The sequence below is a fragment of the Oncorhynchus clarkii genome, chromosome 22 (genome assembly GCF_045791955.1).
Source record: "Oncorhynchus clarkii lewisi isolate Uvic-CL-2024 chromosome 22, UVic_Ocla_1.0, whole genome shotgun sequence".
Classification (NCBI taxonomy): Eukaryota; Metazoa; Chordata; class Actinopteri; order Salmoniformes; family Salmonidae; genus Oncorhynchus; species Oncorhynchus clarkii.
In genome coordinates this window covers 18,589,163-18,616,958 of record NC_092168.1, presented here as the reverse complement: position 1 = coordinate 18,616,958, position 27,796 = coordinate 18,589,163, and positions in this window count along the sequence as shown.

Below are 27,796 nucleotides of genomic sequence, written 5' to 3'. Positions count from 1 at the left end.
TAATCAAAATGATTGATTATTATTTGTGCCCTGGTCCTATAAGAGCTCTTTGTCACTTCCCACATGGCCGGGTTGTGACAAAAACTTAGACTCATTCTTATGTTTAATAAATGTATCGTACAGTGTGTGTGTGTGGCAGACTTACAATGATGGCAAAAAACAACATTTGAGAGTGCGCTGACCCTGGTGCTAGAGGGGGTATGCAGCTGGAGGTTGAATGTTTGATGGGGTACAGGACTATAAAACATTTGGGAACCACTGCTCTAAGGCGACGGTGTCTAGATGGAATTTGTATTTTTGGTCCTGTCAAATTGACCTTTTTTAGAACACCATTATTTTTGTTTTACTGAGATTTACTGTCAGGGCCCAGTTCTGACAGAATCTGTGCAGAAGATCTAGGTGCTGCTGTAGGCCCTACTTGGTTGGTAACAGAAGCACCAGATCATCAGAAACAGCAGACATTTGACTTCAGATTATAGTAGGGTGAGGCTGGGTGCTGCAGACTGTTCTAGTGCCCTCGCCAATTCGTTGATATATATGTTGAAGAGGGTGGGGCTTAAGTTGCATCCCTGTCTCACCCCAAGGCCTTGTGGAAAAAAATGTGTGTGCCAATTTTAACCGCACAGTTGTTTGTGTACATGGATTTTATAATGTTGCATGTTTTTCCCACCAGCACCACTTCCCATCAATTTGTATAGCAGACCCTCATGCCAAATTGAGTCAAAGCCGTTTTTGAAAACAACAAAGCATGAGAAGTCTTTGCTGTTTTTTTCATTTGTATGTTTGTCAATTAGGGTGTGCAGGGTGAATACGTGGTCTGTTGTATGGTAATTTGTTTTTGTTTTAAATGACATTTGCTCAGTACATTGTTTTCACTGAGGAAATGAACCAGTCTGCTTTTAATGATAATGCAGAGGGTTTTTCCAAGGTTGCTGTTTCTTGGGGTCAAATTTGCCTCCACTTTTGTGGATTAGGGTGATCAGTCCTTGCTTCCAAATATTGGGGATGATGTTTAAGAGTTTAAGTGTAGCCAATTGGAATTTATAGTCTGTATATTTCATCATTTCATTGAGGATACCATCAACACCACAGGCCTTTTTGGGTTGGAGGGTTTGTATTTTGTCCTGTAGTTCATTCAATGTAATTGGAGAATCCCGTGGGTTCCGGTAGTCTTTTATAGATGATTCTAAGATTTGAATTTGATCATGTATATTTTTTTGCTGTTTGTTCTTTGTTATAGGGCCAAAAAAGATTGAAGGAGTGGTTTACCCATACATCTCCATTCTGGATAGATAACTCTTTGTGTTGTTTGTTTAGTGTTTCCCAGAAGTGATTCGAGTCTATGGATTCTTCAATTACATTGAGCTGACTTCTGATGTGCTGTTCCTTCTTTTTCCGTAGTGTATTTCCGTATTGTTTTAGTGATTCACCATAGTGGAGGCATAGGCTCAGGTTCACTGGCTCTCTCTGTTTTTGGCTTGCTTTTGGCTTTCTCAATTTCTTTCTTAGGTTTTTGCATTCTTCATCAAACCATTTGTCATCATTGTTAATTTTCTTCATTTTTCTGTTTTTAGATTTGATAAGGAAGCTGAGAGGTCAAATATACTGTTTCGTTTACACCTTCACTATTCCAGTGGAATGTTTGGTACAGGAAGTTGTCTAAAAGAGATTGAATTTGTTGTTGCCTAATTGTTTATTGGTAAGTTTCCACACTACTTTCCTTCCATCTATAGCATTTCTTAATATTATTCAGTTTCTTTGGCTTTGATGCCTCATGATTGAGTATTGCTCTGTTCAAGTAGACAGTGATTTTTCTGTGATCTGATAGAGGTGTCAGTGGGCTGACTGTGAATACTGAGAGACTCTGGGTTGAGGTCAGTGATAAAGTAGTCTACAGTACTACTGCCAAGAGATAAGCTATAGGTGTACCTACCATAGGAGTCCCCTCAAAGCCTACCATTGACTATGTACATAACCAGCGTGTGACAGAACTGCAGGAGTTGTGACCTGTTTTTGTTGATTAAGTTGTCATAGTTGTGCCTAGGGGGGCATATGAGGGAGGGAATGCTGTCACCTCCAGGTAAGTGTTTGTCCCCCTTTGTGCTGAGTGTGTCAGGTTCTTGTCCACTTCTGGCAATTAGGTCGCCACAGACTAGTACATGTCCCTGGACCTGGAATGGAGAAGCTGTCTTCATTAAAGTATGGGGATTCTAGTGGGGTATATACGTAGCATACAGGAGGACATTTTTCTCTGCTGAGATAATTTCCTTTTGAATTTCTAGCCAGATGTAAAATGCGCCTGTTTTCATTAATTTAATAGAGTGAGTTAGGTTTGCTCTTTACCAAATTAGCATACCCCCTGAGTCTCTTCCCTGTTTCACACCTGGTAGTTTGGTGGATTGGACTACCATTACAGCTCTCAGTAACCTAGAGGGCAACCAGTGGATCCATCTCCTCTATACAATGTTTCTTGTAGGATGACAAGGTCTGCATTTCCGATTATTTTATGAAGTCCAGGTTCCTGCTCTTTAGGCCAAAGGCAGATGACCTCAGGCCTTGGATATTCCAGGATCCTTTGGTTTAACCTCTCTGCGCAACGAACCCGTTAGCGGGATGAAATTCGACAACATACGGTGATTGCTACATAAATAGTCATATTAAACATTCATGAAAATACAAGTGTCTCACATGTTTCGAAAGCCTAGAATCATGCTAATCCAACTGCGTTGCCAGATTTAAAAAAGGATTTACTGCGAAAGAATACGATGCGATTATCTGAGGATAGAGCCCCATAAAAAACAACCATTTCAACCAGCACAGTCATAATAAAATCACAAACTGCAATAAAATAAATTGTTTACCTTTGACGATTTTCCTCTGTTTGCAATCCCAATGCTCATTGTTACACAATGAATGATAACATCCATTTTTGTAACCTAACACGAGCCTAACACAAAACATTTTGTGAACCGCTTGTGTCGTGAATTCCGTCTCATTCCATTCCCGACGACACATTCGATGTAAATACACACACTAAACGTGACTTTTCCAGTCATGCTTGGTTTCATTGCAATCAACTGGTTTGTTTGTAACACAACCAAACCTCATGGGTCATTTCGTGGGACGTATTGACTGAAAGAAACCGATTTGAAGACAACAAGTAAGGACATCATTGTGCACCAATGATATGACCGCTGTTTCATTGATTGACTGTATTTTAACCCAATGACCACTGATCGTCTTGAAATCTAGCTTGGTAGATAGCCAATGAGCTGAGGTAAACGGCAATATGTAATGTTTATGTGTTAGAAGACCAACCCATGTAGTAAACTGTGGCGTGAAGAGGGTCATTCGCCATTGAAGATTCATACCGGAAGGAGCCACGCATGTTACCCACAGCACTGTTTTGGTAAAGCGCATCTTCAGCAGTTTATATATCAATCAGTATGGTGACTAAGTCAGGGAAAGCTAAATCTAAGTCTAGATATACAGATGTACACACAATTTTAGAAGAAATTGATCGGGAAAGTGAGACAGAGATTGTTGGAGGACGATTCATTTAGCGATTCCCAAATGGAGGAATAGAGGACATCGAGGACATCGTTTTGGACTGGTAAGTTCTTCTCATGCTAATGCCCTTGTTTTTGAAATTAATAATATAAAATATTATTTGATAAAAATAAAAAAAATTAGTAGCAATATATAAAAATGTAATGTAATGAAATGTGAGATGCGTGTGTCTGCCGCCCCACCCCACCCCCACATGAAATAGCCTATTTGAGGCTGTTGAGGGGAGGGCAGGCCCACAACAATAGCCAAAGTGAAATGGAGACAGTAGATACAGCTGGTCTGTTGTAATATAATAAAGACAGAAGATCTAGCAGGTCTATAATAATATATTCAACCTTATGTTCCCTGAACTCTATATATATCTGTTTATTATACCTGTTGATACAGGGTTCATATGTGAAACTATTCTAACTGAACATTTTCATTCACAGTGACACTGACTCTGAATGGGAGCCCCCAGTGCCAAGGTGTCAATCCCCAACTGAAGCTGGTTCATCCAACACCTGCCACAAGTGGTGTTCATCTGCCCAAATGTATTTCTGCAGGCATGGATGTGCCTCAGGGCCAAAAGGGCACAGCATGGTGGCGTCGCTGTGTTCTTTGCAAAATGAAGTCCCCCATCACCTGCACCACATGCTTGGTGACCCTCTGCTTAACAGCAGAAAGAGACTGCTATGGCACCTGGCATCAGCAGCACAATATTGTGTAGAGGACTGAGGGTCTTCCAAATATTGAAAGTGTTATTTTGTTAAAGTATATATATTTTTTCATGTTTTTTCTCCATTCTTTGGGGGGGGGGGTGTGTGTTAGAATACCATTTTGGTATTTTGTATATAGTTATTCCATTCAAAATGTATAACTTCACCAATTTGGCCACCTGGGTACATTTGGGCTACTTGTGCGGGACACCTGGGTGACTTCATGATAAATGTCATGTAGCACACTCATTTTGGAAGTTATCATTCTGAAACTTTGCACAAGTACTATTGCTCTCTTATGTTTTTCACTGAAATTGTCCCCATCATCCTATCTGAATGTTTGTTTTGTCTTGTTCATTTTAAAGATGATGATACAACAATAAAAATGAAAAAAAACATGTTTTTTTCATTGTATTATCTAAACCAGATCTATTGTGTTATATTCTCCTACATTCAAGTCACATTTACACAAACTTCAGAGTATTTTATTTCAAATGAAACCAAGAATATGCATATCCTTGGTCCTGGGCCTGAGCTACAGGCAGTTAGCTTTGGGTATGTCTTCAGGCGGACATTTTTTAAAGTAGGGGGGTAGCTGTAAGAGGTTTTAACAGCTCTGCTGTCTGAGAGAGAATGTCCTTCACCTTGTGGTTTTTTACCTCCCTCTGTCTACAATGACCGCTGCCATAGAACAGGTAGGTGTAGAATTACGTCGTCATCCAAAAGCACACGGATGGATCCACAGTGACGTATGAATCAGCAGTGTGTGTGTGTGTGTGTGTGTGAGGTGCATCCTTGCTCCTCTGGTTAAGGTTACAACCCTGCCCAAAAGGTATGAGTGCTTACTGCCTCTCCTCCCTCTGTCACTCTCTATTACCTGTCTCTCCTATCTTCCTGTCTTCAGCTCTCTTTTTTGCAGTCTTTCCCTTGCTCTCTCTCTCCCTCGCTCTCTCTCACCTCTCCTCTTCTCCTGTCTTCATCACCTTTTTCTTTAGCATCTCTCTCTGCCTCCTGCTCTTCTCAGTCTCTCCTTTAACCTCCAGCAAGCAGTTCATTATGATACCATTACCTGGCTGGGATCCCGTTGTCACGTTTGAACTCTCCTTGCATGCCACCGACATTTATTGGGTGGGTCTGAGCACTGAAATCGAGAAGTAAGAGCAACACCCCCATGGTTTTAACTGTTTGCCTGGAACAACGGCCACACTGACTGGCTTGCTGCAGTAAAAAAACATGCCATGCCATGCGTTTAACGTTCACATCTGTCTGCTATAGATATCATTAGTGTCTTTATACGTCTGTAATAATATCTTAATAGTTATCATTAGGTCTGCCAGAATTATAGGACACATCCTGTCTGGAATGTTATAAATAAGAACATAACTTTGAATGGCAAGAACAGGCTTTAAAAGACCCTCATCTAAGTTATGTAAGATTGTGAAATACCACCCTTGAGTTGAAGTCTCTATGCTCTATGTTTCATTATATATCTTTCCTCTATATCTCACTATATACGTATTCATCTCTCTAGTCTCAGTACACAGGGTTTAATCCTCAAATACCACAAAGGTCTCAAAAAAACAAAAATGTGTAATGGAGAGAACATTGTTCATGTGATGAGTAACTTGTCTTACGACCTGAAAACTTGATCATGTTCGTTCCCAGAGTTTTAGGCACTGTGGGCGTACATGGTCACGAGACACACAGACAGCTTTGAATCCCTGTCAATCATTGACATAATCAGTTAATATCACAGCACAGTTAAGCAACTGAAAAGAAATCATAGCTCATCTTCTTCCACTGCTTCTTTATAACTTTAGTAGGACCCTCAGATTGCCAATACTGTTTGACTTCTGTGTGGTCGATTTCCACAAGTAGCTAACATAACAAGGGCGTCTCATCAGAGACTACCAACTCACTGCTGCGACATCAGTGAGAACGCAAAACATTTTAATGAATAAAAAATAACAGCACTTCCAGCTGACTTTTAATATACGGGTAATAAACTCTTAATTTTTTCGCTCCAAGACGGAAGTCCACACCCTATCATAAATTGGGTTACAAATAAGGCGCCAGTCAGAGTAACTGTCTGATGCAATGCCTGACATCACGGGACTTAACAATCTTGGACAGCAGATATACACTCAGGTCTGATAACACTTTCACGATGGAGCTAATGTAGGTGTTATGATGTCTTATGACTCCTGACAGAGCCTGACAGGGGCTACCATGATGTTATATGTCATTCATATAAATGTAAACACATTATGAAGGGCACTATTTCATCTCGGTGTGCCGTCTGTTGTTCCTCCATGGTTGTGTCATTCCTATAAATGTGAGAACTTTCTATAAATTCATAATTTCAGCTCCTAGTCCACAGCATTCGCTATTGGTTCCTTTGTTATTTTCCAGGCCTGCTTTATTCACTGTTCATTTTGTGTGGTGGAGAATTTGATGGGCCATGAGAAAATCTACAGTAGGCCTCAAAGTACATTGCACTTAACTAATATGTCATCTTAAGTGACGTATAACTAGGGTCATAGTTCCACAGAATGTTCCCAGGGGGATTACTCTGAGGATAACAGGGGCTTCCCCGAGCCCTCTATGTTTATTATTGGGGGGAATAAGTGAAATCCCTTTGGCCCCAAGTCCTCTCAGTCTTTCCTGAGAGGGAGAGAGGAGCCCTTCCTTGGGCCAGAGGGGGCCACGTTCCCAGTGTGGTGGCCATCTTGTGTATTTGCAGATGTCCGTCTGGTCCTGGTCTGGGAAGGATTTCAAGGCCTGTGAGCGAAACAATGTAAATACCCAAGAAATATGAGGAAAATGTCTCACTTTAGTAGACTTTAGAGTCAAATAGACCAACTTTTATAACCTGCTTCTAAAAATGATTATTTCAGCACTTCACTCACAGTGCCCCCTAAGACAGGCAATGTTGCTGCACGAAGTGGGATAGCTATAACGATAGGATTCATATTTCTTTGTGCATTACCAGATACGAAAACAGCAGAAATATTTAGAAAACAGCTACTGCAGCATTTATTTGGCTATAAATCACAACTTGCACGTGCCCGTACTTGACATCAGACTTTTTATGAAATGCTTGCACTGTACTATCCTGAGTGTGACCACCCACCAATCTGGCTGCCGATGTAGACATACTTACCCGCCAATGCCAAAATCTACCCGCATTTAGCAGGCGGCAGGTGTTAATTTTAGGCCCCTACAACATCTCACATAGTCTAATACTGTATAATAAAAACTCCTGCATAAGTGGAGAAATATGATTTGTTACAGCATCTTGAGAGAATGAATGTACAGTTAGGGGCCTTCTGTAAAGGTGCTATCTTTATCAGCATCGTAAAATCTGGTAGTATTTCAACCACATATAATATGCATCCAAGTCAAACAGAAATCTTATCAAAAAACATGGTGGGTTGTTTTAACTTCCTTAAAACCGGTCAAACTGATGTCATTTGGAAATTTGGCACTGAAAAGTTTTCCCAGTTTTGTTAGTTATTACACTTTCTCCTCGGCCCCTAAATGTCTTTGCTTCCGAGAGAAGCAGAGATGAAAGAGGAAACAAGCTTTACCGATGTCAACTAGATTGACGCATTCTATTGATTTATGACATGATTCTGGGGAGCAAGGGTATATTTAGTCTTCCAGGGCAACAAGTAATGACAGAAGAGAAGCAGCGTGTATCTAATTACATCCAAGTTGACTAACAAATATCCAACCAAAATGTTGGAAACTATAAGCAAAAACATAGGCCTGTATCTAAAAAGGCATCTACAGTGCATTTTCTAGATTTGCAAGTTAGGGTATTTGTATTTATTATGGATCCCCATTAGCTAATGACAAAGCGGCAGCTACTCTTCCTGGGGTCCAGCAAAATTAACTTCTTATTGCTGCAGGGGCAGTATTGAGTAGCTTGGATGAAAGGTGCCCAGAGGTGCCCAAAGTCAACAGCCTGCTCCTCAGTCCCAGTTGCTAATATATGCATTTTATTATTAGTATTGGATAGAAAACAATCTGAAGCTTCTAAAACTGTTTGAATGATGTATGTGAGTATAACAGAACTCATATGGCAGGCAAAAACCTGAGAAGAAATCCAAACAGGAAGTGGAAAATCTGAGGTTTGTAGTTTTTGAACTCAGCCCCTATTGAATACACAGTGGGACATAGATAAAGTTGCACTTCCTAGGGCTTCCATTAGATGTCAACCGTCTTTAGAAACTTGAATGAGGCTTCTACTGTGTTGTGGAGCTGAATGAGAGCTGAATGAGTCAGATGTCTGACAGAGAGCCAGGTCCTGGTCATGCGTAATTCACATGATAGCGACCTGCGTTCCATGGCTTCTCTACAGATAAAGGAATTCTCCGGTTGGAACTTTATTGAAGAGTTATGATAACAACATCCTAAAGATTGATTCTATACTTAGTTTGACAAGTTTCTTCGACCTGTAATATAACTTTTTGAAGTTTTAGTCCGACGTTCGGATGGACCTGCACAAGCGTTTGGAATTGTGTATTAAACGCGCTAACAAAAGTAGCTATTTGGACATAAATAATGGACATTATCGAACAAATCAAGCATTTATTCTGGAACTAGGATTCCTGGGAGTGCATTCTGATGAAGATCATCAAAGGTAAGGGAATATTTATAATGTGATTTCTGATTTCTGTTCACTCCAACATGGCGGGTTATTTTATTTATTTTCTGAGCGCCTTCTCTGATTATTGCATGGTTTGCTTTTTCCGTTTTTTTTTTATCTGACGCAGCGGTTGCATTAAGGAGAGGTATATCTATATTGCCCAATGTATACTGAGATTTTTTTATATAAATATGAACTTTCTCAAACCAAACATACATGTATTGTGTAACATGAAGTCCTATGAGTGTCATCTGATGAAAATCATCAAAGGTTATCTCTATTTGTGCTTTTTGTGACTCCTCTATTAAGCTGGAAAATGGCTGTGTTTTTCTGTGAGTTGGTGGTCACCTAACATAATTGTTTGTGGTGCTTTCGCTGTAAAGCCTATTTGAAATCGGACACTGTGGTGGGATTAACAACAAGATTACCTTTAAAACGGTATAAGATACATGTACAGTGCCTTGCGAAAGTATTCGGCCCCCTTGAACTTTGCGACCTTTTGCCACATTTCAGGCTTCAAACATAAAGATATAAAACTGTATTTTTTTGTGAAGAATCAACAACAAGTGGGACACAATCATGAAGTGGAACGACATTTATTGGATATTTCAAACTTTTTTAACAAATCAAAAACTGAAAAATTGGGCGTGCAAAATTATTCAGCCCCCTTAAGTTAATACTTTGTAGCGCCACCTTTTGCTGCGATTACAGCTGTAAGTCGCTTGGGGTATGTCTCTATCAGTTTTGCACATCGAGAGACTGACATTTTTTCCCATTCCTCCTTGCAAAACAGCTCGAGCTCAGTGAGGTTGGATGGAGAGCATTTGTGAACAGCTGTTTTCAGTTCTTTCCACAGATTCTCGATTGGATTCAGGTCTGGACTTAGAATGGCCAAGTCAAACACCTGGATATGTTTATTTTTGAACCATTCCATTGTAGATTTTGCTTTATGTTTTGGATCATTGTCTTGTTGGAAGACAAATCTCCGTCCCAGTCTCAGGTCTTTTGCAGACTCCATCAGGTTTTCTTCCAGAATGGTCCTGTATTTGGCTCCATCCATCTTCCCATCAATTTTAACCATCTTCCCTGTCCCTGCTGAAGAAAAGCAGGCCCAAACCATGATGCTGCCACCACCATGTTTGACAGTGGGGATGGTGTGTTCAGCTGTGTTGCTTTTACGCCAAACATACGTTTTGCATTGTTGCCAAAAAGTTCGATTTTGGTTTCATCTGACCAGAGCACCTTCTTCCACATGTTTGGTGTGTCTCCCAGGTGGCTTGTGGCAAACTTTAAACAACCCTTTTTATGGATATCTTTAAGAAATGGCTTTCTTCTTGCCACTCTTCCATAAAGGCCAGATTTGTGCAATATACGACTGATTGTTGTCCTATGGACAGAGTCTCCCACCTCAGCTGTAGATCTCTGCAGTTCATCCAGAGTGATCATGGGCCTCTTGGCTGCATCTCTGATCAGTCTTCTCCTTGTATGAGCTGAAAGTTTAGAGGGACGGCCACGTCTTGGTAGATTTGCAGTGGTCTGATACTCCTTCCATTTCAATATTATCGCTTGCACAGTGCTCCTTGGGATGTTTAAAGCTTGGGAAATCTTTTTGTATCCAAATCCGGCTTTAAACTTCTTCACAACAGTATCTCGGACCTGCCTGGTGTGTTCCTTGTTCTTCATGATGCTCTCTGCGCTTTTAACGGACCTCTGAGACTATCACAGTGCAGGTGCATTTATACGGAGACTTGATTACACACAGGTGGATTGTATTTATCATCATTAGTCATTTAGGTCAACATTGGATCATTCAGAGATCCTCACTGAACTTCTGGAGAGAGTTTGCAGCACTGAAAGTAAAGGGGCTGAATAATTTTGCACGCCCAATTTTTCAGTTTTTGATTTGTTAAAAAGTTTGAAATATCCAATAAATGTCGTTCCACTTCATGATTGTGTCCCACTTGTTGTTGATTCTTCACAAAATAATACAGTTTTATATCTTTATGTTTGAAGCCTGAAATGTGGCAAAAGGTCGCAAAGTTCAAGGGGGCCGAATACTTTCGCAAGGCACTTTATGTTTGAGGAATTTTAATTATGAGATTTCTGTTGTTTTGAATTTGGCGCCCTGCACTTTTACTGGCTGTTGTCATATCGATCCCGTTAACGGGATTGGAGCCATAAGTAGTTTTTAAGGCAGTTATACAATTTTAAAAACATTACAAAACATATTTTGTGTGTATGCATGTGTCTGTGCCTATGTTTGTGCTGCTTCACTGCTGTTCCATAAGGTGTATTTTTATCTGTTTTTTTTCTATCAAATTTTACTGCTTGCATGAGTTGCTTGTTTACTCAAAGCCAGTGGCATGTCGTTACTGAAGATTGAAAAATGTAAGGGGCATAGACAGATGCCCTGGGAAATTCTTGATTCTAGATGGATTATGTTGGAGACGCTTACATTAAAGAACACCCTCTGTGTTCTGTTAGACAGGTAACTCTTTATCCACATTATAGCAAGTGGTGTAAAGCCATAACACATACGTTTTTCCAGCAGCAGACTATGATAGATAATGTCAAAAGCTAATGTTGTGTTAGCTGATTAGCTGTTGTTGTCTCACCTGTTGTTTTAGCTAGCTCTCCCAATCAACACATGCGATTACTTTATGCCTCGCTGTATGTCTCTCTCAAATGTCAATATGCCTTGTATACTGTTGTTCAGGTTAGTTATCATTGTTTTAGTTTACAATAGACCCCCTAGTTCCACTCTTCATACCTCTGATACCTCCTTTGTCCCACCTTCCACACATGCAGTGACCTCACCCATTACAACCAGCATGTCCAGAGATACAACCTCTTATCATCACCCAGTGCCTGGGCTTACCGCCGCTGTACCCGCACCCCACCATACCCCTGTCTGCGCTTTATGCCCTGAATATATTCTACCACGCCCAGAAATCTGCTCCTTTTATTCTTTGTCCCCAACGCTCTAGGCGACCAGTTTTGATAGCCTTTAGCCGCACCCTCATCCTACTCCTCCTCTGTTCCGTGGGTGATGTGGAGGTAAACCCAGGCCCTGCATGTCCCCAGGCACCCTCATTTGTTGACTTCTGTGATTAAAAAAGCCTTGGTTTCATGCATGTTAATTAACATCAGAAGCCTCCTCCCTAAGTTTGTTTTACTCACTGCTTTAGCACACTCTGCCAACCCTGATGTCCTTGCTGTGTCTGAATCCTGGCTTAGGAAGGCCACCAAAAATTCTGAGATTTCCATAACCAACTATAACATTTTCTGATAGAATAGAAGATAGAACTGCCAAAGGAGGAGGAGTTGCAGTCTACTGCAGAGAGAGCCTGCAAAGTATTGTCATACTTTCCAGGTCCATACCCAAACAGTTCGAACTTCTAATTTAAAAAATGAATCTCCCCAGAAATAAGTCTCTCACTGTTGCCGCCCGCTACCGACCCCCCTCAGCTCCCAGCTGTGCCCTGGATACCATTTGTGAATTGATCGCCCCCCATCTAGCTTCAGAGTTTGTTCTGTTAGGTGACCTAAACTGGGATATGCTTTACACCCCGGCAGTCCTACAATCTAAGCTAGATGCCCTCAATCTCACACAAATCATCAAGGAACCCACCAGGTACAACCCTAAATCTGTAAACAAGGGCACCCTCATAGATGTTATCCTGAACAACTGGCCCTCCAAATACACCTCTGCTGTCTTCAATCAAGAACTCAGCGATCACTGCCTCATTGCTTGTCTCCGCTATGGGTCTGCAGTCAAACGACCACCCCTAATCACTGTCAAATGCTCCCTAAAACACTTCTGCGAGCAGGCCTTTCTAATCGACCTGGCCTGGGTATCCTGGAAGGATATTTACCTCATCCCGTCAGTTGAGGATGCCTGGTCATTCTTTAATAGTAACTTCCTCACCCTCTTAGATAAGCATGCTCCGTTAAAAAAATGCAGAACTAAGAACAGATATAGCCCCTGGTTCACTCCAGACCTGACTGCCCTCAACCAGCACAAAAACATTCTGTGGCGGACTGCAATAGCATCGAATAGTCCCCGCGATATGCAACTGTTCAGGGAAGTCACAGGAACCTATACACGCAGTCAGTCAGGAAAGCAAAGGCTAGCTTTTTCAAGCAGACATTTGCATCCTGTAGCTCTAACTCCAAAAAGTTCTGGGACACTGTAAAGTCCATGGAGAACAAGAGCACCTCCTCCCAGCTGCCCACTGCACTGAGGCTAGGTAACACGGTCACCAGCGATAAATCCATGATACGCATTTCTCAATGGCTGGCCATGCCTTCCTCCTGGCTACTCCAACCTCGGCTAACAGCTCCACCCCCCTCCCGCAGCTACTCACCCAAGCCTCCCCAGCTTCTCCTTTACCCAAATCCAGATAGCAGATGTTCTGAAAGAGCTGCAAAACCTGGACCGTACAAATCAGCTGGGCTTGACAAACTGGACCCTCTATTTCTGAAACTATCCGCCGCCATTGTCGCAACCCCTATTACCAGCCTGTTCAACCTCTCTTTCATATGGTCTGAGATCCAAGGACTGGAAAGCTGCCACGGTCATCCCCCTCTTCAAAGGGGGAGACACCCTGGACCCAAACTGTTACAGACCTATATCCATCCTGCCCTGCCTATCTAAGGTCTTCGACAGCCAAGTCAACAAACAGATCACTGACCATCTCGAATCCCGCTGTACCTTCTCCGCTGTGCAATCTGGTTTCCGAGCCGGTCACGGGTGCACCTCAGCCATGCACAATGTACTAAACGATATCATAACCGCCATCGATAAAAGACAGTACTGTGCAGCCGTCTTCATCAACCTGGCCAAGGCTTTCGACTGTCAATCACCATATTCTTATCGGCAGATTCAGTAGCCTTGGTTTTTCTAATGACTGCCTTGCCTGGTTCTCCAACTACTTTGCAGACAGAGTTCAGTGTGTCCAATCGGAGGGCATGTTGTCCGGTCCTCTGGCAGTCTCTATGGGGTTGCCACAGGGTTCAATTCTCGGGCCGACTCTTTTCTCTGTATATATCAATGATGTTGCTCTTGCTGCGGGCGATTCCCTGATCCACCTCTACGCAGACATCACCATTCTGTATTCTTCTGGCCCTTCCTTGGACACTGTGCTATCTAACCTCCAAACGAGCTTCAATGCCATACAACACTCCTTCCGTGGCCTCCAACTGCTCTTAAACGCTAGTAAAACCAAATGCATGCTTTTCAACCGTTTGTTGCATGCACCTGCACGCCCGACTAGCATCATCACCCTGGATGGTTCCGACCTAGAATATGTGGACATCTATAAGTACCTAGGTGTCTGGCTAAATTGTAAACTCTCCTTCCAGACTCATATCATACATCTCCAATCCAAAATCAAATCTAGAATCGGCTTTCTATTTAGCAACAAAGCCTCCTTCACTCACGCCGCCAAACTTACCCTAGTAAAACTGACTATCCTACCGATCCTCGACTTCGGCAATGTCATCTACAAAATGGCTTCCGATACTCTACTCAGCAAACTGGATGCAGTTTATCACAGTGCCATCCATTTTGTTACTAAAGCACCTTATACCACCCACCACTGTGACCTGTATGCTCTAGTCGGCTGGCCCTCGCTACATATTCGTCGACAGACCCACTTTTGCACACCAGTATCTCTACCTGCACATGACCATATGATCATTTTTCACTCCAGTGTTAATCTGCTAAATTGTAATTATTCGCCTACCTCCTCATGCCTTATGCACACAATGTATATAGACTCTTTTTTTCTTTTTTTCTACTGTGTTATTGACTTGTTTATTGTTTACTCCAAGTGTAACTCTGTGTTGCTGTCTGTTCACACTGCTATGCTTTATCTTGGCCAGGTCGCAGTTGTAAATGAGAACTTGTTCTCAACTAGCCTGCCTACCTGGTTAAATAAAGGTGAGAAAAAAAAATGAAAAAAAGATGCACAATTGAGAGCATCCTGTTGGGCTGTATCACCACCTGGTACGGCAAGGCATCAACGGGAACAAATGTCCTGTCCTCCAGTACACCTACAGCACCCAATGTCACAGAAAGGACAAAATAAAACAACCACCCGAGCCACTACCTGTTCACCCCGCTACCATCCAGAAGGCGAGATCAGTACAGGTGCATCAAAGCTGGAACCGAGAGACTGAAAAACAGCTTCTCTATCTCTAGGCCATCAGAATGTTAAACTGCCATCACTAGCACAGAGACTGCTGCCTCCATACAGACTTGAAATCATTGGCCAGTTTAGTAAATGGAACACTAGTCACTTTAATAATGCCACTTTAATAATGTTTACATATCATTGCATTACTCATCTCATATGTATAAACTGTATTCTATACTCTCAATTGCATCTTAGCCTATGCCACTCTGACATTGCTCATCCATATTTATATATTCTTATTAAATTCCTTTACTTAGATGTGTGTGTATTAGGTATTTGTTGTGGAATTATTAGATATTACTTGTTAGATATTGCTGCACTGTCAGAACTAGAAGCACAAGCATTTCGCTACACTCGCAATAACATCTGCTAACCATGTGTATGTGACCAATAAAATTGGATTTTGATTTGATTTGAGTCTGTAGTGACGCCTCTAGCACTGAAATGCAGGGGCTTAGACTGCTGCGCCACTTGGGAGCTCTAAAGTAAATAGTGTGGTCTACAGCTTATCATGAGATACTCTACCTCAGTCGAGAAAAACCTTGAGACTTCCTTAATATTTGATTGTGCGCTCCAGCTGTTATTGACAAATAGACATAAACTGCCACTCCTTGTCTTACCGGAGGCATCTGTTCTGTTCCGCCTCTACCGCGACTCTGTGAAACATAAGATATTACCGTTTTTAATGTCCGTTGGTAGGATAGTCTTGAATGAATAAATAAATAAATGAACTAAATAAACTAATAAATTCTATTATGTTCTTTAAAATATTTAGATTGTTACCGAAGACCTTCATAAACACAACCAAATTATACTTTTTCCTGTATCAAATGTATTTATTAGACTGTTAGAATGTTGCTGTCCAAAAGATTAATCATTGGCTTGAAGTGGGGTTCCGAGAGACCTGGAATTGCTAGTGTAAATCCATGTGGTGCGATGAACAAGTGCATTCTTCAGGGAGCATCTTTGTATTATGGGGGAAATAGCTTTCAGTAGACTCAGCAACCCTAAGTGGGTCACCGTGCAGACACTCACACAAACTCACGTTGGAGAGTCCAAAAAGAAAGACACACTCTGACCACGAAGGAACAGTAGTCAGCTGCCTCCACCTCACTTTTATACACAATAAAGCACTTGAGCAGCATGACCATGAATAATACTGACAACTTTATACATTTCCCACCTACTCTTAAAGTCTGGTGTGTGTAAGAGAGAGAGAGAGGAGAGAGGAGGTGGCTGCCAAGGCCAAGATTAATGTGGTAGCCTGAGGCTGGACAGCTGCTATAGAGCCGACCGGCGGCCTTACTATCGCCACTGCCAACAAATATATAGCAAAAACAGGCCAAAGCCTGAATCTAGCACTGGTGATTCCATGAGCCAGCTGTATTGTTGAGAAAGCCACTTTCCACAGTACAGCTGAAGACATACAGTGCCTTGCAAAAGTATTCATCCCCCTTGGCGTTTTTCATATTTTGTTGCATTACAACCTGTAATTTAAATAGATTTTGATTTGGATTTCATGTAATGGACATACACAAAGTAGTTGAAATTGGTGAAGTGAAATTAAAAAAATACACAAATGGAAAAGTGGTGTGTGTATATGTATTCACCCCCTTTGCTATGAAGCCCCTAAATAAGATCTGGTGCAACCAATTACCTTCAGAAGTCACATAATTAGTTAGATTGCACACAGGTGGACTTTATTTAAGTGTCACATGATCTGTCACATGATCTCAGCATAATACACCTGTTGTGAAAGGCCCCAGAGTCTGCAACACCACTAAGAAAGGGGCACCACCAAGTAAGTGGGACCATGAAGACCAATGAGCTTTCTAAACAGGTCAGGGACAAAGTTGTAGAGAAGTACAGCTCAGGGTTGGGTTATAAAAACTTTGAACATCCCATGGAGCACCATTAAATCCATTATTAAAAAATGGAAAGAATATGCCACCACAACCAACCTGCCAAGAGAGGGCTGCCTACCAAAACTGATGAACCAGGCAAGGAGGGTATTAATCAGAGATGCAACAAAGAGACCAAAGATAACCCTGAAGGAGCTGCAAAGCTCCACAGCGGAGATTGGAGTATCTGTCCATAGGACCACTTTAAGGCGTACACTCCACAGAGCTGGGCTTTACAGCAGAGTGGCCAGAAAAAAGCCGTTGCTTCAAGAAAAAAGTAGGGGGAGACTCCCCAAACATATGGAAGATGGTACTTTGGTCAGATGAGACAAAAATGTTGCTTTTTGGCCATCAAGTAAAACGCTATGTCTGGCGCAAACCCAACACCTCTCATCACCCCGAGAACAGGTTGGACGTACTGGATGACTGACCGGTTGGACATACTGCCAAATACTCTAAAACAACGAGGTGGCTTATGGTCAAGAAATTAACATTAGATTCTCTGACAACATCTCTGGTGGACACTCTTGCGGTCAGCATGCCAACTGCACGCTCCCTCAAAACTTGAGACATTTGTGGCATTATGTTGTGTGACACAACTGCACATTTTGGAGTGGCATTTTCTTGTCCCCAGCACAAGGTGTACCTGTGTAATAATCATGCTGTTTAATCAGATTCTTTATATGTCACACCTGGATGGATTATCTTGGCAAAGGAGAAATGTTCACTAAAAGGGATGTAAAAAATCTGTGCACAAAATTTGAGCTAAACACTTTTTGTGAAGATGGAACATATCTGGGATCAAGACTTTACATGTTGCGTTTATATTTTTGTTTAGTATAGTGAAGATTAAACAAATCAAGATGGATCGGTAGTTGTTTTTAGATCCCACCTCCAGTGCACAGACATGAAATGGCAACTGCCTTCTCCCTTGTATACAAAATATACCATCTATTGACTTTCAATGCATACCTTCACTGCATCTCAGGTTCCCTTGTGGATGGATAAATGCTAGGCCCAGATGTAACATATGGCCTGCCACAGACCTTTTACGTTTTCATTGTGGAGATCTACTGGAATAGAAAAACATTGATATATATATACGTATACTGTAGTCTTGCTTGGCCGAACACAAATCCTTTTGAATTCAATAGCACCATACAGAAGAAGCAATTAGAGAAGGTGCTGAGGTCACTCTCTGGCTTTGGTTAAGTCCACATGACAGGTGAAACCTTCTGTGTCCATTAACACCTCCTTTAGCTAATGAGGGCGCTGGCAGGTTGTAGGTGAGACAACTCAACAGCCAATATGATTCCCTGGATACCTGTGGTGAGATCCTACATTGTTCTTGTTTACCCCTCACAAGTCAAAATGACATATAGCTCCGCGACTGAGAACATATATTGTGTGTGTGTGTGTGATAATTGGTTTAACATAATTGTGAAAGCAGGTTTGATTACCAAAAACCCAGACACAGCCTACATGGAGGAGGAGAGGGCCCTGGTGTAGTGGTGCCAGAAAAATAACCTAAAAATAAAGGAGCTGATCGTGGACTTCAGGAGATGACCATGAGCTTTGACAAGCCATGAGTTGTGTCAGTCATGGGAAAAACCAAGGTCCGTAACGTCTTGGACATGGATTAATTGAACACTTTATAATCTATGCGTTTGGTACATTTGCATTAAAAACAGACTGAAGGAGCAGAAGTTACAGCAGCATTCCAGTGTGGTAGGATGTAGATTTGATTGGGATCGACAGCTCGTCTTCCTGGGGTTCGACACATAACAGGAAAATACATTTACAATTTACATACAGTACCAGTCAAAAGTTTGGACACAACTACTCATTCAAGGGTTTCTTTATTTTACTATTTTCTACAAGTAGAATACTTGTGCAGACATCGAAACTATGAAATAACACACATGGAATCAGTTAGTAACCAAAAAATTGTTAATTAAACAAATGAAAATGTACTTTATATTTGAGATTCTTCAAGTAGCCACCCTTTGCCTTGATGACTTTGCCTTGATGCTTTGCACACTCTTGGCATTGGCTTTTTAAAAAAAATGTTTGAAAGATAACACAAAATGAAATGCTGCTGGTAAATTAGCCATGAGTGAAACGTATGTTTTAAGGAGAGAGAGCAGTAGAATTAGTCGGTGACTATTGATTGCTGATAAGGTAACTACACTTCAGTCATGATTGAACAACAGGCCGCAACATAATTGTATGTTGTATGTGTCGAACTGCTTTGCTTTATCTTGGCCAGGTCGCAATTGTAAATGAGAACTTGTTCTCAACTTGACTACCTGGTTAAAAATAAAGGTGAAATAAAAAATAATGCAGCATTATGTTGCACACACCTAACATACCACAAAATTAAAGGCTGCTGGTACAATTAGCCATGAATCAAACCTACATACAAGTTTGAGACAATGTCACAGAGGTTTAAGATAACTTCACACCTAAAAAGTGATTTTTATCATTTTGGAGCCATTTGCCATTTCATTACTGACGTAATAATGTTATCACAGCTTTTTGTAACACGCAACTTACAGGGAGGGGGCATTATCAAAAACAAAAGTAGTTGTGAGAACTCGTACAATCCCTGGATGGGTAATACCTTGGTCTCACCTTCCAGTGCCCTTTGGCATTCCCAGAAACTCACTACAGTACGAGACACAGCAAACAATTGCTGACGTGTCTCTCACCATCCACCCATATCGCTGACAGCAAGATCATTGGAGGATATTAAAGTCTACCTCTTGGTCTACCTCTACCCCACCCACCCCCCCTCAAGCCGATGTCTCCATGATGCACTACTCCCTCACCTGGTGTTGAGTTTAGCTGCCGTTGCAAAGCTGGGAACACGCTGATGAACACAGGCTTTTGGCAAGAGAATGAGGGATATTGTACTGTTTGTTTTGTGCTCCACCACTGACAGTGATTTAGAAAGGTATGGCATTGTTGCGGCCTGAGTAACCATGACGGCTAAAAGTAGAACCCGCATGTACCAAACGATGAGGACCTACCGGCTGGCGACATTGTTTTTAACCAATAAATGGCTTTGTAACATTTAAGTACAGTGGCTTGCGAAAGTATTTACCCCCCTTGGCATTTTTCCTATTTAGTTGCCTAACAACCTGGAATTAAAATACATTTTTGGGGGGTTTGTATCATTTTATTTGCCTAGAGCCACCTTTTGAAGCAATTACAGCTGCGAGTCTCTTGGGCTATGTGTCTATAAGCTTGACACATCTAGACACTGGGATTTTTGCCTATTCTTCAAGGCAAAACTGCTCCAGTTCCTTCAAGTTGGATGGTTTCTGCTGGTGTACCGCAATCTTTAAGCCATACCACATATTCTCAATTGGATTGAGGTCTGGGCTTTGACTAGGCCATTCCAAGACATGTAAATGTTTCCCCTTAAACCACTCGAGTGTTGCTTTAGCAGTATGCTTAGGGTCATTGTCCTGCTGGAAGGTGAACCTCCGTCCCAGTCTCAAATCTTTGGAGACAAACAGGTTTCCCTCAAGAATTACCCTGTATTTAACGCCATCCATCATTCCTTCAATTCTGACCAGTTTCCAAGTCCCTGCCGATGAAAAACATCCCCACAGCATGATGCTGCCACCACCATGCTTCACTGTGGGGATGGTGTTCTCGAGGTGATGAGAGGTGTTGGGTTTGCGCCAGACATTGTCCTTGATGGCCAAAAAGCTCAATTTTAGTCTCATCTGACCAGAGTACCTTCTTCCATATCTTTGGGGAGACTCCCACATGCCTTTGGTGAACAATGAACGTGTTTGCTTATTTTGTTCTTTAAGCAATGGCTTTTCTTCTGGTCACTCTTCCGTAAAGTCCAGCTCTGTGGAGTGTACGGCTTGAGGTGGTCCTATGGACAGATACTCCAATCTCCCCTTTGGAGCTTTGCAGCTCCTTCAGGGTTATCTTTGGTCTCTTTGTTTGCCTCTCTGATTAATGCCCTCCTTGCCTGGTCCGTGATTTTTGGTGGGCGGCCCTCTCTTGGCAGGTTTGTTGTGGTGCCATATTCTTTAAATGTTTTAATAACGGATTTAATGGTGCTCTGTGGAATGTTTTATAACCAACCCTGATCTGTACATACTGTATATACTGAGATCATGTGACACTTAGATTGCACACTGGTGGACTTTATTTAACTAATTTTATGACTGCTGAAGGTAATTGGTTGCACCAGATCTTATTTAGTTGCTTCATAGCAAAGGGGGTAAATACATATGAAAGCACAAATTTTACGTTTTTTTTTTTAAAACAAGTGATTTTTTTCATTTCACTTCACTAATTTGGGCTTCACCAATTTAGGCTTGTATCTTCAAAAACGAAAAATAAATATCAGTTTTAGGACTTGGAATTTTTAGGATTTGGACATTTTTTGGACTTGGAAATTCTTGTGTGCCCGCCCCATGAAGACGGAACGCACCTGCTAAAGTCGGTTTTCTATTGAACATACTTGTTTCCGTAAGAAATATTATATTTTGATTACATTTTAGGGTATCTGAGGAGTAAATACAAACGTATTTTGACTTGTTGAAACAAAGTTTAGGGGTAGATTTTCGGATTCCTTTCTCTGCATGTTTGAACGAGTGGATTACTCAAATCGATGGCACGAACTAAACAGACTTTTTGGGAAGGATTTTTTAAAGAAGGATTTTACCAAACAAAACAACACTACATGTTACAGGTGGGACCATTTGGATGACAAATCAGAGTTAGATTTTCAAAAAGTAAGTGAATATTTAATCGCTATTAGTGAATTTATGAACCCTGTGCCGGTGGAAAAATATTTTGATGTGGGGCGCCGTCAAACAATCGCATCATGCTTTCGCTGTAATATTTACTGTAAATCGGACAGTGCAGTTAGATTAACAAGAATTTAAGCTTTCAACCGATTTAAGACACTTATATGTACCTAAATGTTTAATATTCATATTCAATTTGTATGATTATGTACTTGAATTGGGCGCCCCCTAAATTACAGGTTGTAATGCAACAAAATAGAAAACACACCAAGAGGGATGAATACTTTTGCAAGGCACTGTACCTTTTTTAAGGTATCTGTGACCAACAGATGCATATCTGTATTCCCAGTAATGTGAAATCCATAGATTAGGGCCTAATGAATTTATTTCAATTGACTGATTTCCTTATATGAACTGTAACTCAATAAAATCTTTGAAATTGTTGCAGGTTGCGTTTTATATTTTTTTCAGTGTATATTTTAAAATATAGTCTTATGGCTTGGGGGTAGAAGCTATTTAGTTGCCTCTTGGACCTAGACCTGGTGCTCCGGTACCGCTTGCCTGTGGTAGAAGAGAGAACAGTCAATGACTAGGGTGGCTGGGGTCTGACAATGTTTAGGGCCTTCCTCTGACACCACCTGGTATAGAGGTCCTGGATGGCAGGAAGTTTGGCACCGCTGATGTACTGGACCGTACGCACTACCCTCTGTAGTGCCTGGCGGTCGGGGGCCAAGCAGTTGCCATACCCGTTAGTGATGCAACCAGTGCTCTCAATTGTGCAGCTGTTGAAGTTTTTGAGGATTTTTGGACCAATGCCAAATCTTTTCAGTCTCCTGAGGGGGAATAGGCATTGTTGTGCCCTCTTCATGACTGTCTTGTTGTGCTTGGACCATGTTAGTTTGTTGGTGATGTGGACGCCAAGGAATTTGAAGCTCTCAACCTACTCCACTACAGCCCTGTCAATGAAAATGGGGGTGTGCTCAGTCCTCCTTTTCCTGTAGTCCACAATCATCTCCTTTTGTCTTGATCATGTTGAGGGAGAGGTTGTTGTGCATGCACAACACGGTCAGGTCTCTGACCTCCTCCCTATAGGCTGTCTCATCGTTGTCGATGATCAGGCCTACCACTGTTGTGTCATCAGCAAACTTAATGATGGTGTTGGAGTCATGCCTGGCCGTGCAGTCAGGAGTGAACAGGGAGTACAGGAGGGGATTGAGCATGCACCCCTGAGGGGCCCCGTGTTGTGGATCAGCGTGCCGGATGTGTTGTTACCTACCCTTACCACCTGGGGGTGGCCCGTCCAGGATCCAGTTGCAGAGGGAGGTGTTTAGTCCCAGGATCCTTAGCTTAGTGATGAGATTTGAGGGCACTATGGTGTTGTACACTGAGATGTAGTCAATGAATAGCATTCTCACATAGGTGTTCCTTTTGTCCATGTGTGAAAGGGCAGTGTGGAGTGCAATAGAGATTGCATCATCTGTGGATCTGTTGGTGTGGTATGCAAATTGGAGTGGGTCTAGGGTTTCTGGGATAATGGTGTTGATGTGAGCCATGACCAGCCTTTCAGAGCATTTCATGGCTACAGATGTGAGTGCTATGCGTTTGTATTCATTTAGGCAGGTTACCTTAGTGTTCTTGGGCACAGGGACTATGGTGGTCTGCTTGAAACATGTTGGTATTACAGACTCAGACAGGGAGAGGTTGAAAATGTCAGTGAAGACACTTGCCAGTTGGTCAGCGTATGCTCGGAGTACACGTCCTGGTAATCCGTATGGCCCTGCGATCTTGTGAATGTTGACCTGTTTAAAGGTCTTACTCACATCGGCTGCGGAGAGCGTGATCACACAGTCATTCGGAACAGCTGATGCTCTCATGCATGTTTCAGTGTTAATTTCCTCAAAGCGAGCATAGAAGTTATTTAACTCGTCTGGTAGGCTTGTGTCACTGGGCAGCTCTCGGCTGTGCTTCCCTTTTGTAGTATGTAATAGTGTGCAGGAGCTGCCACATCCGACGAGCGTCAGAGCCGGTGTAGTACGATTTGATCTTAATCCTATATTGACGCTTTGCCTGTTCGATGGTTCGTCGGAGGGCATAGTGGGATTTCTTATAACTTATTATACTTACTTATTGATAAAGCCCGTGACTGATGTGGTGTGCTCCTCAATGCCATTGGAGATTTCCAGAACATATTCCAGTTTGTGCTAGCAAAACAGTCCTGTTGTTTAGCGTCTGCTTCATCTGACTACTTTTCTATAGACCGAGCAACTGGTGCTTCCTTCTTTCATTCATGCAGGAATCAGGAGGATAGAATTATGGTCAGATTTGCCAAATGGAGGGCGAGGTAGAGCTTTGTACGCATTAGGATCTAATATTTAGACTTTTAACTTTGTTTATGACATATTTCACGAAACAATCTTCAGATTTGTTGTATGGCTTGTCTTCTTTGCAAGGCTCCATCCTATACTCTTCTATACTTCTATGCTGTGATGTGCTGTACTGCTGTATACACATTGTTACACCTGTCAGTCACTTAGCATGCATGTGTGCACCCTGCCTAACCTGAGTGATAAAAACAACTCTGCTTTACACGCCAGGAAGTGGGGACACCAGCTGGCGGACATTAACAACATGAAATATAGCCAAATGGTGACTTTTTTATACTGTTCCGTCATTCGTAGTTAGGTTTCTCTCATGTAATCTCTGGTATAAAGAGCAATGGACTGTTACAGCTGATGAGTGTGTTGTGTGTGTTTTGTATGCATGTTTGTATGTGTGTGACTTGGAGCCAGAGAAACATTGAACACGCTCCAACCCACCATCAAAGCTAGCTCCATATCACAGCTCATTAGCGTTGACTACTTTGCCAAACCAAGTCATCTCTCTCTCTGTCTATCTCTCTCTCTAGCTCTCCCTTTCTCTCGCTCTTTTCCTGCTGATGCACTAACATGAAAGGCACAGACTCCAGTTACTGTTTGACAAGTGCAATTCTCCCCATGACTCGGAGCCATTCTCCTTTTTTTACTGTTTAAAAGATCGCAAATCTCCCCTAAGCCTTTTATGTTTGAATAATGTTGTGTGGGAGTGTAAGGGTGGTGTGTTTCAAATGAAACTCTAGTCGAGTTTATTTAGAGGGCATTGTGTTTTCTGCCTGTGTGTGTGTTTGTGTGTGTGTAGCGGTAAGTTCAACAGGTTCAGAAGTTGGGGATGGAGTTGTTTACTCTGAGACTGACAGCTATTGTTCCCCAGTGTTGCTTTTGGTTTCTGTCCCTCTGTGTGTGTGTGTCTGTGTCTGTGTGTGTGTGTGTGTGTGTGTGTGTGTGTGTGTGTGTGTGTGTGTGTGTGTGTGTGTGTGCGCGTGTGTGTGCGTGTGTGTGTGTGTGTGTGTGTGTGTGTGCGTGTGTTATTGTGTGTGTTGACTGCTCTCCAGCTGGGTCTGCCATGCTTCACAGTGTCTTTATCTATTCTGACAGGGAGGAGTTAATTGATGGTTGCTGTTGAATACATATGAACACTTGAATACAAACAGACATTGACATTTATGGCCTTGATAATTGTTTTGGCTTTTGGCACTTGGCCAAAAGCTATTCTATTGGGCAGATACTGTGTTGCCTTACATAAAAAAGATAACAAGAAAATACATGTGTGTTTGTGAATGAGAGAGAGAGAGAGAGAGAGAAAGAGAGAGGCTATGAGACTAACCGGTCTATCACTCTCTCTGACCACTTGTCCTTGCCTATATTTTCTCAGCTGGACAGCTGCCGTGAAACCCCACTACACCTGGACTCCCCCCAAAATGTCCCACTGGTTCTGGGGATGAAGCCATACGTTTCTCAACCGGTAAAAGAGAAAGGTTGTTCACTTCACTTTCTGAGACCGGAAGTGAACATTTTGCCTATTTTGGAAATGTTCATTGTTTGGTTGCAGGGATGTTCTGAGAATGTTTTACTATGGTTCTCTGAAAGTTTTCCTGGGAGGTTTTATTAACATTATGGACATTACAGGTTATTTGAAGGTAGTTAAATAACATTCTGAGAACATTTCAATCATACTTGGAATAACACTGCTAGCTTAGGTTAACTGTTTTGTCCTCCAAGCATAGACAGGACACATGCAAATTAATTTGCTTAGACATTAATGATAGAAAAACTTTTTTTTATTATGGAACGCTGTCAATGAGATTCTAATCTATGATCTTTTATTCTCCAGCCATGGAATTAGAACCACCGCGGCATCAGGATGGAGCTAACATGCCATGTTTTTTTTGTACTCATACAAAGCTGTTAATCTTAGTCTATTCAAACAGACTACAATTTGAAGGAACAAAGCACTCATTAAGATCAGGTGTGGCCAACACACCTGAACACACTTAACAAGATCTCAGAACGTTATGTGCTAGCTGGGTATCCTGCACCATTCCCAGAACATTGTGGGAATGTTGTATGCAAAATAACTATAAGGAACCCACGCTCTCACCAAGCTCTAAGAAACATATGGTTTTCAGAACGTTGTGTGCTAGCTGGGTGGTTATTATGCAATATAGTGTTATGGTTCTTGTTGTGCCCTGTCCTTTTCATCTCGAAAGGGCATGCATGTACTTCTATAAAAAGGTGAATGTGCTGTTGTGTAAGTGTCCATTATTTAAAAAATTTAAAAAATCTTCTCAGGCATAGTCAGAGAAGGAAAGTGTGAGGTAAAATAAAGTGAGAGAGGGCACAAAGAGAGAGAGAGAGAGAGAGAGAGAGTGAGAGAATAAAAGAGACAAGAGATCAGACCAAATATACACACGTGTCAGCACACAGCCGCAGACCCTGCCTATCTAAGCCAGAACACTTACAGGTACTCTGTACCTCCCAAGATGCACTCTGTACACTGCCCAAGTAATCACATGACACACCCACAAATATAGCCATCCTCAAGTGTGTTCGTCTGACAGGGCGATTGAAGTCATTCGCATCTTCACCATGGATCAAATTTAAGTCATTACTAGCTCCAGAGCTCTTCTTATGAGGGGGATTGAACCGTACCTTTACAATACTTTTTATTTTTTATATAATTTTTTACCCCAATGCTGGCACTTCATGGATAGTTCTTATGGGCTACTTGAATTGTGAAGTGAAATGTGGAAGCCAAAATATATTGTGTATAAAAAAATAACGTATTCTAAACCATTTCACAGACATGAACACATAGCAGCGGGCCAGTGTGTGCATTACAAGTAGGCCAGTGAGTCTAATACACCTGGTAGAAAGTCAGATGATTAAACATCGCCAATAGGGCATGGAGAAAAGGGAGGGTGGGTATTGTACCTTTTATTTTGATAGGCTCTTTGTTTTTCTGACACTTCTTTCTCCCTCTCTCTCTCTCTCTCTCTCTTTGGAATAGATGCAGCAGATGCTTTCAGCAGAACATAACTAGTGGAGAAGGATCTATCAAGAAAAATTCCTGGGCCTGTTTTTTATCTGGGTTAATTATGTTGAGAAGCCTATTAATATTTTAATAAGCCCTGTTAAAGAGAGCAGCAACAGGAAATGGATTAACCTGACATTTACTAGCCCTGGAAGTGTGTACTTGCAGTGGGATATGTGGCGCACCCATACTTTAAATGGCCTTTTAGTCTGGGAGTTCTGATGTTAGATTTAGGGCTATCATCTCCAGGAGTTGGCCGAGGATTTGGGGCTGAACCTACTCCCAATAAAATGTACTGTGGGTTTCACGTTTAATTTCCTGTGATTGGATTCGGAGGAAGAAAGAAAATAATAATCCCTAAAAAAATTAAACGAGTTGGGAGCTGTGGCATCAAGATCAGTTTGTTAAATTGGTTGGTCCCAGTAATGGGTTGGGCGGTTGGGCTATGCACCACAAAGAATATTGCCTTTGTATGCTTCGACTAGATGGGGTGAAAAGTACTTATTTCCAGCAATGCAAGCCTCCACTCCGCAGACAAAGCTGTGCAGTGTTCTTGCGTTTTATGTAACGTTTGCTCAAGCTGATC